At 35.1% G+C, this 12,858-nt stretch overlaps 1 pseudogene; it reads left to right on the top strand.

Annotated features, from left to right (window-relative positions):
• Window positions 1-2,441: 2,441 nt before the first annotated feature.
• Window positions 2,442-3,302, top strand: LOC149171689 (uncharacterized; annotated as a pseudogene).
• Window positions 3,303-12,858: the final 9,556 nt, after the last annotated feature.

The following is a 12,858-nucleotide window of genomic DNA, read 5'->3' as shown; positions in this document are numbered from 1 at the left end:
AAGCCAAAAGGTTGGTAGTTTCCAAGGTTCCTCTCTCTGATGATGAAGAAGAAGACAACAAATAGACCCAACAAGTAAAACCAGACACCAATATGGATGGGAATGCCTTGGTACAAACAAGGATTGTCACCCTTCTTCACAAGAGTACTAGTCCTGAAAAAAATGAGGCTAAGGATGCAAACATGGAGACAAAAGGAGTCATGTTTTTGAGAGGACACAAAAAGAGCTCACATTTTTGAGAGCTCAAATTCAGACAAAGAAGTTTCCAATATAAAAGAAAATCGAGAATTAGCTTTGGTCCTTATTGAACAAAATTCTGATGGTTGGTAAAAGGTGCAAAAAAATAAAAGGCAAAAATGGAAAATTAAGTGCTAGTTGTCAGAAATAATTTCTTGCCTCTTAATGCTTGTATTGTTGATACTAATAGTTGATAGTTTTTTTCTCCGTAACTCATCACCGTGAGATGATTTTTATAAGAATGCTTACATGCAAAATGTAATTTTATTTTTCATATGATAAATAAAATTATGTATAGTTTTATAATGAAAAAAATAAATATTTTAATGAAGGGTTTGATTTCTCAAATTTTTTAGGATATGATATTTTACATTTTATTAATACATTTTTGTCCTGAAGAAAGATAGAATATAAAATTTAAAATATTTAACCCAATGTCTAATTACATTCAACTTTATAATATATAAATATTATATTTAAGGCCTCAAGGAAAATAAACCAATCAAATTTAAAATATTTAACCCAATGTCTAATTACTTTCAACTTTGTAATATATACATATTATATTTAAGGTCTCAAGGAAAATGAGCCAATCTTTTATGAGAAACTTCTTTGGATTTACCACATTATAGGTTTTGTTATCTAATGGAATTGAGCATAATTTTGGTTTGAATGAAGAAATTATAAAAAAATCTCAAGAGGGAACCATGCTCATAACATCTAGAGTGATCAAATTCTTGAGGTGCAAGTTTTTTGTTGAGAGTGAAAAGCTTAAGAAAAAAAGTGTGCCTCAAAGGGATTTGATCACTTTGTAGATATGATAGATCCAAATTTAATACGGATCTATGAATAATCCATCGGGAGTTAAGATATATATACTCATGATAATCTAGTGTTTGGATCTATGTTTCCAAATTTTTTTTTATCCAACAAAATTTAATATAAGTTATTTAAAAAATAATAATCGGTAAATATTTGGGAAAGAAACATGAAAAATTAACCATGAATAAAATTTAGCCCCTAAAATTCTTAACACTATAATAATGAGTATGAAAATGAAATATAACACATGAAAATTTAATAGAAGTTCTTACTTAATATTATGATTATACATCAATATAAAAATTGTAAAAAAAACGAAATCCTCTTAATAATATATTTGTTTAGAATTACTCTATAATCAATAAACTTATAATCCACATGATTTATTAAGATATATATTTACTGAAATTAAAATAGATAAAATAAACAATTTATTAATGTAATCTAAATTGATGCATTAGCTACATAAATCCAATTTACTTTAACATTTTAAAAAATACAAGAGAACAAATTGGTGTCTAAGACTCCCTTGTTTGTAGAATAGGTGTATGAGACTTTTGTCTGTCTATTTATCTGTTAAATCTAAGAAAACAAAAAATATATAAAAATATTAGTAAATAAATTTTAAATTCAAATTTTTATTTATTATATAATAATAGCAATGATAAGCACCAATACTAATAAATAAATTTCCAATTCATTTTATTATTTTATTTATTTATTAAGCCTCGCTAGCAATGATAAACACCAAATTTCAAATGATACATATAATTTCCAAATCATGATGACTTTTACCCAACTTTTCACCATCATAATTTTTATGTTTTATATTTTCTTTTAAATTTAAAGACTATTAACTTTAAATTTTCTCAGGATGAAAAGACACCTATTATTAATTAATTTACAGGTAACTCCTCCACCTCCTTAGACTACGCGTTATATAAAAGGATAGTTTGATTAATTTTGCTGCGAAACGTACCCATTCTCGAAATGAAATTGTGTTGATTTTTGGTAAAATCAATAAATAAATATATATATATATATATATAAAATTTAAAAATTTAGAACACTGCAAATATAAAACACAACTTTCCCTAAATTTAAGAATTCAGACCAACCGCAAATATACAAATGTAAGTACATTGTTTTCGTAAGTAACTTGCGCCTTACGGCAATGCGATTTTGATTGGAAGGTGGTTTTACGTAAACCGCTATTGATGTTTCATTGACGTCATAAATTAAGTATGTTAAAAGAAAGACCAATAAATTCGTGATGAATCATCCACTGCCAGATGCGTCTATATATATAATGCTACTCTAGTTTTGTCGTTTTGTGGATGACGGAGGGCCAGTGAGAAGTTTATAAATCTAATAAACCCAAATCCAAAACCCACACTTTCTGTGGTATGTGTTTCTGTTTTGATACCATCGTTTCTTTTCTGTAGTATTTTGCGGAGATGGCCGCCGCCTCACAGGTTTCTCAGCATAAGCGAGAGAGAGATGACTGTTGGAATGGCGGATTGCCTTTGCAAGACACGAAGCGAATAAATTGCGGTTTAACAGTGGCGCGAGACAGTGATCTTATGGCCTTCTTCGACCAGATCGATAACTTCGATGCTAACGACAGAAATCCAGAGGGGACAGATGCTGCAAATGAGCTCGAGATTTGCGAGATCGGGATGAACGGGGTTCTAAAGTCGCTGGAAGATGAATTTGGGCTGAAGGTGCAAACAGAAAAAATTGAGTGGATTGACGAAAAGGGCGATGCTGATAGGGTGGGTTCAATCAAGCAAGACAAATTTACTGAATACGGATCAAATTCTGAACCGACCTCAGCGTGGGATATAGGAGACTGGACGTATTACGACGATCTTCGCGCAGAGCTCCGTTACTTTGTCGAAGATATTTCTCCGCAAGATCTTGGGTTCATCATCGACAACTACACCTTTGGAGATTCAACGTACGACATTATGTATTTTGACACAGTTCACTCCTATGTTGAGACAACAGACGATTTCTTTGCGTCTCCGTGGGACCATGATATTTGGCAGTGGAATGAACATCCAATCATTCGAAATGATTTTGAATCATCACAGCAGGAAGAAGTTGGATTGGTAGTCAGTGAAGCTGAGTTTTCTGACGTTTTGGAACGATATTAGAGCAGTCCATGAGAAAGGAATGTAATGTGTTGAGAAAAGACTGTGGATGAGATTGTAATAAAATATTGATATCTGTTAAGAGCAGTTTAATGATGCCATTAATGTATAAGTTGTAGACTGTCATGTTTAGTTTGTTACTATGAGTGGCACTGGCATATTGTAGCGAAGTTCTTTTAGGTACATAATGATATGTCAAAGGGTTGTTTTTGCCATAACATAAGTTAGCCTTATGATTTTGGAATTTGCAATTGAGACATCTTATAAATATGTAGGTAGGTGTCATAGGACCAGTTTTGAGTACCAGTTTTGAGTACATGGTTGGAATATCGCCATCATAAATTTATTTTAAATACGGATCTAGATGAGCTTAGAAGGTAAATTTTGTTATGAGTAAATATTATTTAAATATTTTTTATAATTATTTAAACTTTTTTTATTTTAAATTTTTCATTATTTTATCATTTTTATTTGAGATACATGAACAAAATTTCAATTCAATTTTAATAACAAAAGCGAACCATTACACATCATACTAAAACACAATCTTATCCAACAAACAGCCTTATAAAGCCCACCTCACCACCACTAGTATATCATAATGTGGAACCAGTTACAGTGGAATCAATTTTGAAATCGTTGATATTGTCATGGTATAGGAAATATTGGAATCAATCGAAGCCTCTTTAGCGAACAGTCGCAATCCTCTCTCTGATGCTTTCATCTAACTTTGAAAATTAGCTGGCCTCGGGATGTTTTCATCTCAGTAAAAATTAACTGGCACCAGGATTCTGTGATGTCTATTAGGTGTTTTCATTTCAGTACAGTGAACTATTCATTTCCAATACAAATAACTTGTTTAATGGCATAGTCCTTATTCCATTATCGAGTACTTGTGGCTCTGGAATCTCTGAAATCAACTAGCCATCAAGGACAGTATTTGTCTGAATTTCATTAACGCGTAATGTAGAATTTTGTATGTGTTTTATAATATGAGCAAATATTCGAGCTTTGTTAAGCCTGGAGATGGGTTAGTAGGAAAATAGAAGGGGTCTCCACCAAATATATCAAAGTTTTTCTCTATATAAAGCAAATCACGTTTCAAACTAAAAATAAACGAGTCATTTCTGATTTCAACCGTACCGGACATGGTAATCTATGCGCACTTATCGAATTGTGGGAGTGGGTACGGCACTTTAGAAATCAAATATCTTGGACAGACGTTCATGTTTTGGTGAGATTGGAGACTCGAGTGTCCAAATTTGTATACCTAAGAGATAATATCTATACATGGACAAGATACATAGCAGAGACACGTATGTACATATCACACATCATGATCCCGTGCAACATAATCACGGGAACTGCAATGTCTTGCCGTCCTCCCACTAACACTACTGTTGGTCCTGAGTACTCAACATAAACGTGGAATCATCCTTTCGTCGGTCATTAAGATTGCGTGCAGTGTAAAGAGGTCCGAGAAAATAGTGGAATTTTTGGCAAGATTTTGATAAATTTGGTGGTAATATTTGGAAATTTAACGGTTAATTTTTAGTATTTTTGGAAGTCTGTAGTGAAGTGATTGTTGAATGTTACCTGGGATTCATTAACCGAGTTCAACTTAGATATTTAGGATTCTCAGCCACAGTGATAGTCAGTGCTTGTAGTCTTCTTTATCCTAATATTTTCTGGTGATCTCTGCCATTAATGAATCTTAATTTCTGTTTACTAATTTAATTAATTTTCAATTCCAATGAATCTTGAGTTTACTGATTTAAATAATTTTTGAATTCCATTGCACTTTAAATGGATTTATTTTGATAAATCTGTAACTGTTTTGAGCATCAGCTCTTTTCAGCTTTTGTGCCCTTTGAATAGATATATTTGATAAATTCACGTGTGTTGAAAATCTTTAGTTATTTTTAACAGGTAAAGTAATATGAAGTTATAAGATTTTCGGTTATTAGATATACAGTGAAGGAAGAAAAGTCTATTTGAAAGAAAAGTCTATTTTCAAATAGAGGACTATTTCAACTTGTTTCTACTGTGACAATAGTAGATTTGCTTTTTGGTACAGGTTTACGACTTAATTTTTAGCTCACAAGGATTCTATGGAAGAATTTGAGTAACTTGCTCAGAATAAAACTCAATTTTTTCCAGCGAACCAGGCTTATTCCGAACAATTTATCCATCTTTAACATAGAGCTTACTTTTTAACCAACAAATACCAATTTACTAGTTTGTGGGATATTTTAAGAAACGGAGCTTTATCTACTAGCACTTTATGAGAACTATAAATTTACTGGAAAAAGGAAAGCTTATTTCTGAGTGAAGAAGATGATTTTAACAAATTTACCATCGTAGATTTTATTTTCTGGCCTTCAAAGCCCCATAATCTATAAAAAAATCGTGTTACATTTATATATCCAAACTCATTTTCTTTTCATTTTTAATTATTAAATAATTTGTTCCATTTTATATTCAATCTTATTTTCTTTTCATTTTTAATTTTGAAGAATTTTTACAGAACTGAACGTCAGTAAAAGCTTATAGACATAGCTAATAGCACATACTTCCAACAATTTGGGTTTAGTTTTTTTAGCACATATGAAGCATCATTAATGTGGTAAACCGTCATTTTGTATGTTACGCTAAATGCCTTTTTTGGGCATTGAACTGATTAGAGACCTTCTGGTTTCTAGACTTTTTAACCTGATAAAAGCAAGATGTATGGGTATTTTATATCGTATGTTATATCTATATTATTAGGTTTTTGATACAATTTTATCACCACTTGGCTCTTTTATTTAATATTATATGTGGTGAGTTTTTTTAGTAGTTTAATTAGCAATGATCATAAAAATGAAGTCTCATTAAATTAAAAATTTTGAATTAAAAATTTGTATTATCTCCATATCAAAATGAGGAATTAAGCTTAATAAAAATGTAATCTTACCACACTTAAAAAAAACATGGCATATAACCTCCTTAAATATATTAATACTTAATAAGTGACAAGGAGCAAATCATAATTCAGCAAGAATTATTTGGAAGCCTTCACGTTTCTCTGGATATAAAAGTAAGGAGGTTACACAATTTTAGACATTGACTTCAAGCTGACTTTATTGGGCGTTTAGAAATTTTACACTCAGTTTTTGCTCCACCAATTTCGTTTCGGAGAAGGCCCATCGTCAAGTGCTTCCTGGGCCTCATATAAAAATGCAAGATGCCCAACTCATTTGCATCCAATGGTTGTCCCGAAGAACCACTAAGATTCCAGATGTGCATTTACTTTGATCATGACCAAAACGACCCGAGTTGCTGCCTCCAAAGATCTTCGTTAAAGGGATTGCAATATTCAGGAGAATTTGGGAAACCATGCATATTTGACTAATGGTAGCTATTTGAAGAATCATTTTTTTTAATTAATTATAATTTAAGTAATATTTTCTATTAAATTTTACGGGGAAGTTATATGGGCATAGCTTGCTTTGAGTTTTTTAAAATTCTATTTTAAATTTAGTGAATCAGTGAATAAAAAAGAAAATCTTTACTGACAAAAAATAAGAATAAGATATAAATAAATATATCTTTACTGACAAAAAATAAGAATAAGATATAAATAAATATATTTACTAGTCTATAGGGCTTTAGATTGACGGTGTATTGTTAAAGCACTCTTGTCACTGGTTCAAATCCCCGGTAAGTACTTACCTACCAAAAAAAAGCAAAAATAAATATACATCTCAATTTATTAAGATATACTAAAACAATATTATATTATATTTGTTTATTAACTATTATTAATTTAACATTCAACCATACAAACTATATTGTTCTCTAAATTACCTTACAACACTTATTTTGGATAAATTATTACTTTTATATTCGATACATTTATATATAATATTAAATTTAACTATAATCAATATTTGACCTATGCCTCTTCGGTGATCCCTTCCGCCCCTTTGGGGTATGCTAGTAAATATTTTTTAAAGAGTAAAATCGAATCAACAGATGATCGTGTCTTCCCCTGCTAACAGGGTTCGATTCCTTCTGTTTCATTAACCTATCTGTCGGTTTTACCATTTCAATTTCTTTTGTTTGCTCGGGCCTCTTCGATTCTCTCCTCTCAATAGTCCTCCCTGAACGTCTCAAAGGGCTTGATCACAATGCTCTCGAGGCATGTACAAAACCCTGGCAATATCGGTAGAACAGATATGGCGAGAGGCACTGGAAATTTCCAGTTAATGGAAAAAGAATCTAGATAGAGTCAATGTTTGACATAGAACCACATGATTACAAAATCTCTTTTAATTCTCTATTGTGTTTCTATGTGTTTGGTAGAATTAGTAATTACTTCATTCGGTAAGAAAATAAAGAGGAACTGGAAATTTGGAGCCAATGTTTGACATAGAACCACATTATTACAAAATTTCTTTTAATCACCTATTGTGTTCGTTAGAATTAGTAATTACTTCATTTGGTAAGAAAATAAAGTTCAGTCTGAAAGTCAAGTTGAGTGTGAGTTTGCATAAAGTACTTAACCTGAGAAAAGTGAAATTTAGTTAGAATTTGCATGATTATATATTTAGTAAGTTTGGTGTTTATCTACTTGTCGTTGTGTCATTGTAATGAAAAACAAAAAGAAAGACCAACCGCATCTCGGTGAATGTGTAATCATGTTTTATGTTTAGCAGAAAAATTGAGTAGTGACACATTTTTTTTTTGGTATTCTGTGTTTCCCTCCCGTCTTTCCGTCATATTGGTATTAGAGAATATATTAAGAGATATTAAAGTGAGTGGGGAAGCTTAAATGTTTTGACGAAAAAAAGTTATTTGAAAGGTTTTATTTCAAAGGTTTTGACAAAGAAAAGTTATTTGAAAGGTATTTCCTTAAAGTAGAGAAATATTGGTGTTTTAATGGTTTTTTTTATGTATATTAAATGAAAAAGGTGCTTTAAATTTTTTTCTTTTGGAGAAAAGTTATTTTTTATTAGAGAAGGATTAAAACAAAAAAAATATCTTTTTGTCATATTTTTTTGATTAAATTGAAGAAGATAAGAGAAGATAGATCTTAACAAAGTAGAAATATCAGAGTAGGTCAGTCTCAAGAAGATAGTCCAAGATCATAGTGTGGGTGATCGAGTGTGAGTGCCCTGTGCAAAGCAAAGAGTAGTGTATGTCCCTATAAAAGTGGTTTTTTTTGTGAATCCGGTGAAGATTGTAAGTTACGGCTACGTATATTGAAAACCATATTTTTCTTTTCAGAGGCGATATGGAAAGAAAATTGATGCAATAAGGAAAAAATACAAAAGATAGAAGAAATACACTAGACATGGGTCGCAAAGTAAGACTAAAGAAAACCAAGAAAAGAAATTAAAAAGAAGAGCTACAGTATTTTGAAGAGCTCATAGAGACCCTCGTTATAGCTGAGGCATTTAAAAGACAAGAATATGATGGAGAACAATTTGAGGATCAAGGAATTAGGATTAATCTAGTAACACTTCCAAAATTTACCGGTAAAAATTTGAATTTTTGGCTTATCAAAATGAAAAAATTTATTCAATGTAAAGAGTTGATTGAGTACTAGTCTAACAACACATATGATGAAGTGTGCGATAATTTAATATTACATCTTATAAAAGAGGTACTAGATGAGAATTTTTTGTGCAAAGTAGCGAGAGTTACATCTTCCCAAGAAGCATGGAAGATCCCAGAAACAAAATTTGATACAAAGGAAAGTGATATGCAACAACAATTTCTGTTACAGTTTGTTGAAGAATCAATAGATAAGTCAACCGCAAGTCTTAGAGTAAATAAGGAAATCTCCAGGAGGACAACAAAGCTTGGTGAATCCCACTCAAATGTGGATGATGGTCTTGAAGACTATAAAAGTGAAATTATTTAGGGAGACTTGTATATGGATGTGTTGTAGCGGCTGAAGCAACCTACAAAATTTTGTCCCGCATCCAATTTAGGAGCATCCTTTCAGAGTTTTACTTGATGTCTACATAGACTCGTGTTCACCCCGTGTTCTCGTGTGAGTCTGCGCACCCACCTTACTTGATCATTCAACAAACAACTTTTGCATGTGGGTAACAATGTCTCGCTTGCGACCATGTTCTCGTCATACACAAGGTCTCCACTTTGCGTGTACATGTTGTGCTCGCTATGTAAACACCTGTCGCGCTCACGCACAGAGTTGTATACATTGTCGCGCAAGCATCATCACAGTCGTCCAACGATCAATCACAACCGTCGCACTTGTCAACTTGCACCGTTGGTCAATCATGTTGAGCATGTGTGTCTGGATGGTTCCAGTCGTCTCAATGTCAAGTCATGTAAGTGTGTGTTTACAAGTTCATGTATGCACCTTTTCACTCGCTCACACACTTAGTCATTTTGTTTTGATGACCAGATCACCCTTTAACAGTTGGACCTTCACCCCACCATCAACTCGATCCACTATAACCCAGGATAATGCAGAAGCACCAAGCAAGTCATTTCGATTTGCGCTGCCCACAAGCTGATCAATCAACCTTCCTATTGGTAAACTAGACAGTTTGACCCGACAGTCACCTCAGGAATGAATCCACTCAAAAATTTCTTAGAGGGTGCAGACCATGCCCGCTCTGATGACTGAGAAAATTGTGGAGACAAGCGAGATAGACACCCAGCGCCAGTCCCTGTCTCCCTCAGAAAATTGTGCAGCTTTTCCAGCCATCCCACCAATCAGCCGACTCGCTACTCACCCAGAAAACTGTGCAGAATTCATGAGAAAACCCTCTGCTGCCCAGCAGTCCGCTTAGCTCAGAAAATGTGTAGAGGTGATCAATAGGCCAACCTCCCAGCATCAGCAAAGTTTTTCCCGCCAACAACCCACTACTAGCTCCCTCCAGGAATTCCGCAGTTTTGTTGCCAAGCTCCCTATAGCTTGCTGCCAGTTCCCTCAAGGAATTGCGTAGTTTTCATTGCCAGGCTCTCACTACCCGCTCCCTCTAGAAATTGTGCAGAATTTGTCTACCCTTCCTTCCTGCAACTCATACTGCTCATCCCAAAAATTGTGTGGATTTTTCCTCTAGCCGAGCTAGACCCTACAGACAGTCGTTGTCGATCCAGATTACCCGTCACCATCTCCTATTGACTTCTGTCCAGTTTTCCTCAACAGTGCCCAGAGCCTTCATCCCAGCTCGAAGCTTGCTTTGCGCAATTTTGTAACCTTGTCTTCTCTCACGGTCCCCTGTATCCGAAATGATCATGCATCACGATAGACTAAGAGGTTTATGGATTTGATGTCGTCTCATCATGAGTGACTGCAGATACAGGTACACAAACAAACATGGTGTGACAACAGATGGGATGAACAAAGGGAGTACATGTAGAAGGACATGTTCACAAACGGACGAATAAATGATGCATGCAAAGAGATCTACTCCTGAACGGATGATCATGAAAAGATGTGTTCACAGATAGATGGACGGACAAAGATGGGAAGATATGTTCACAGACGGATGGACAGACAAACATGCACTTCTCGAGAATGAACGAACCAGTCAAGCATGCCGCCTTACAAGCAAGGAGCAACATGCGAATGCAACATCAAGCAAACCCAATGACCATCGAAGACTCTGCACATCTTGTCATGCAGAGGTGAAGTTGTGACACACCATGAGGACATCCATCACCCAGTAACACTGCAACTCAATATTCACACCAACAGCAACATGAATGTACCAGCATTGTCATATCAAGTCTTGTCATGAGTCATGTCATCCACATCCTTACTATGGGACATAATGTCAATCAATATAACGTAACGTGAAACTCTAAGAGACACACTTGTCCTATGAAGAGTCATGTAAAGTTGAAAGGTCATGGAAGTCATACAATCATGGGTGAAGTCGAACAACCACAAGGGTCAGCGTCACCCTTGGCTATAAATATCCCCTCACTTGTACATGAAAAGTACTTTTCACCTTTGCTCCTCTCACATAGCCTTGAGAGTCTGTAATCTTTTCTTTGAGGAGTAAGTAGTGGCTCCAACGCCTCGCCCACGGGGTTAGTGATGTATGGTGTATCAATGTGTCTTGGAACTTTCGCTTAATTCAAAATCCTGCTAACAGGCTAGCACGTTTTCACACATGTGTTGTAATAGTTTGTAAGATTCGTCTTGAACACTTGTAATGCATGTTTCTTTAACCTGTGTTTAACACTTGGATTCATTCAACTATTCTAAAACATATATACTAATGAAAATTTGTTTTATAAGTTTTTAACATTGTCCTGCCTGTGTTGGTCACCTCCAAAACATGAGACAAAACCTTTCGCATAAACTTGCTATAACAACCGTCACACTCGCACGAATGGCTCATTAAGTGTTGTACGTGTTATCTGTCCTTGTTGTGTTGTAACTGCCACATGCATGTCGATTCCTCCTCCGAAAGTTGTGCATGTCCTGTTGTGTTGTGTGTTACTAACAGAGTTGGGTTTCCTACCATACGACTTGGGCCCCAGTCCCACCCTTCCTCTCTCTGGTGAAGAACCTTGACACTAGCAACACTATCAATCACCAGGCACACAAATCTCACTACTCAAAGACAAATCAGAACACTCTCCTATGCTGAAAAGAAAGAGCTAAGGCAAACATTCAAGACAATGGAAACCAGGCCATCATACTGGATGGGACTCCCACACCAAACTGTGTGAGGTCTAGTTAGGACTTCATACCCAGGTGATCCCCTGAATGTTGGCAGGTCCATTTCTGGCGTTAGAAGAAGGGCCGCCAATTGTTTATGGTTGAACGTCCTCTCACACTCACTCATCAACCATCTGCTCAGGGTAATAACTCACACTCTCCCTCACCTACACGCAACTTTTCATTTTGGTTACTCCTCACCTCCCAAGACTGAACACGAAATTCCATATAATCACCTTTGTTCTGTCTGTCCCATCACCGCCAGTGCACGAAAGCAGTCACACTGATTCCATGAATACATCATCTTCTATACGCATCAAGGAATCCAAAAACCACTCCCACAAGGGTTGTTGTATCATCAGTGGAAGAAGCATTTCTTGCCACACTTGAAGGTCTCACAAAAGTTGTTGAAGATGGGAAGGAGTCTTCAATATTCTAACAGGGAGAAAGAGACACCCTCATGATCTTAAGCTTAGACTCCAGTATAGGAGGCAGAGGGGAAGGGAGTGGAGGAGGCAGAGGCAGAGAGGAACCAACAGACTCAGAGCCGAAACCATCAAATTCTTAAGAAGAGGAGGACGGAGAAGAAGAAGAGATGGCTGACAAAAATCTAGAATGGATGACTTAGGGACCATTGGCTCTCCTAGGTGCTTTGCACAAGATGCTAAAGCAGGCAGACAGAATGAGCATCAAGTTCAACCCTAAAAACATAGTGAAGGCAAAAGACCACTTGGACAACTTTTACTTACACCTGCAAATTCTTGAGGTACAGTACGATGACGTAGCATGTAGGTTGTTTCCATGTACCTTGGACGGTTGCAGAACTACATGGTATCACAGCCTTCTGGCGAACTCCATACAGAACTAGGGTGCGTTCAAACACATGTTTCTTGAAAAGTTTCCTGATGACAAGACCCTAGCCATGTTACTCAAAGAATTGGGAAG

This window comes from Pinus tabuliformis, chromosome 4_2, assembly GCF_031772625.1.
Source record: "Pinus tabuliformis cultivar Carrire ecotype Pingquan chromosome 4_2, CPIR1, whole genome shotgun sequence".
NCBI classification, from domain to species: Eukaryota; Viridiplantae; Streptophyta; class Pinopsida; order Pinales; family Pinaceae; genus Pinus; species Pinus tabuliformis.
The sequence above is the reverse complement of the archived record's forward strand: the minus strand, read 5'-3'. Positions and strand labels throughout refer to the sequence as shown.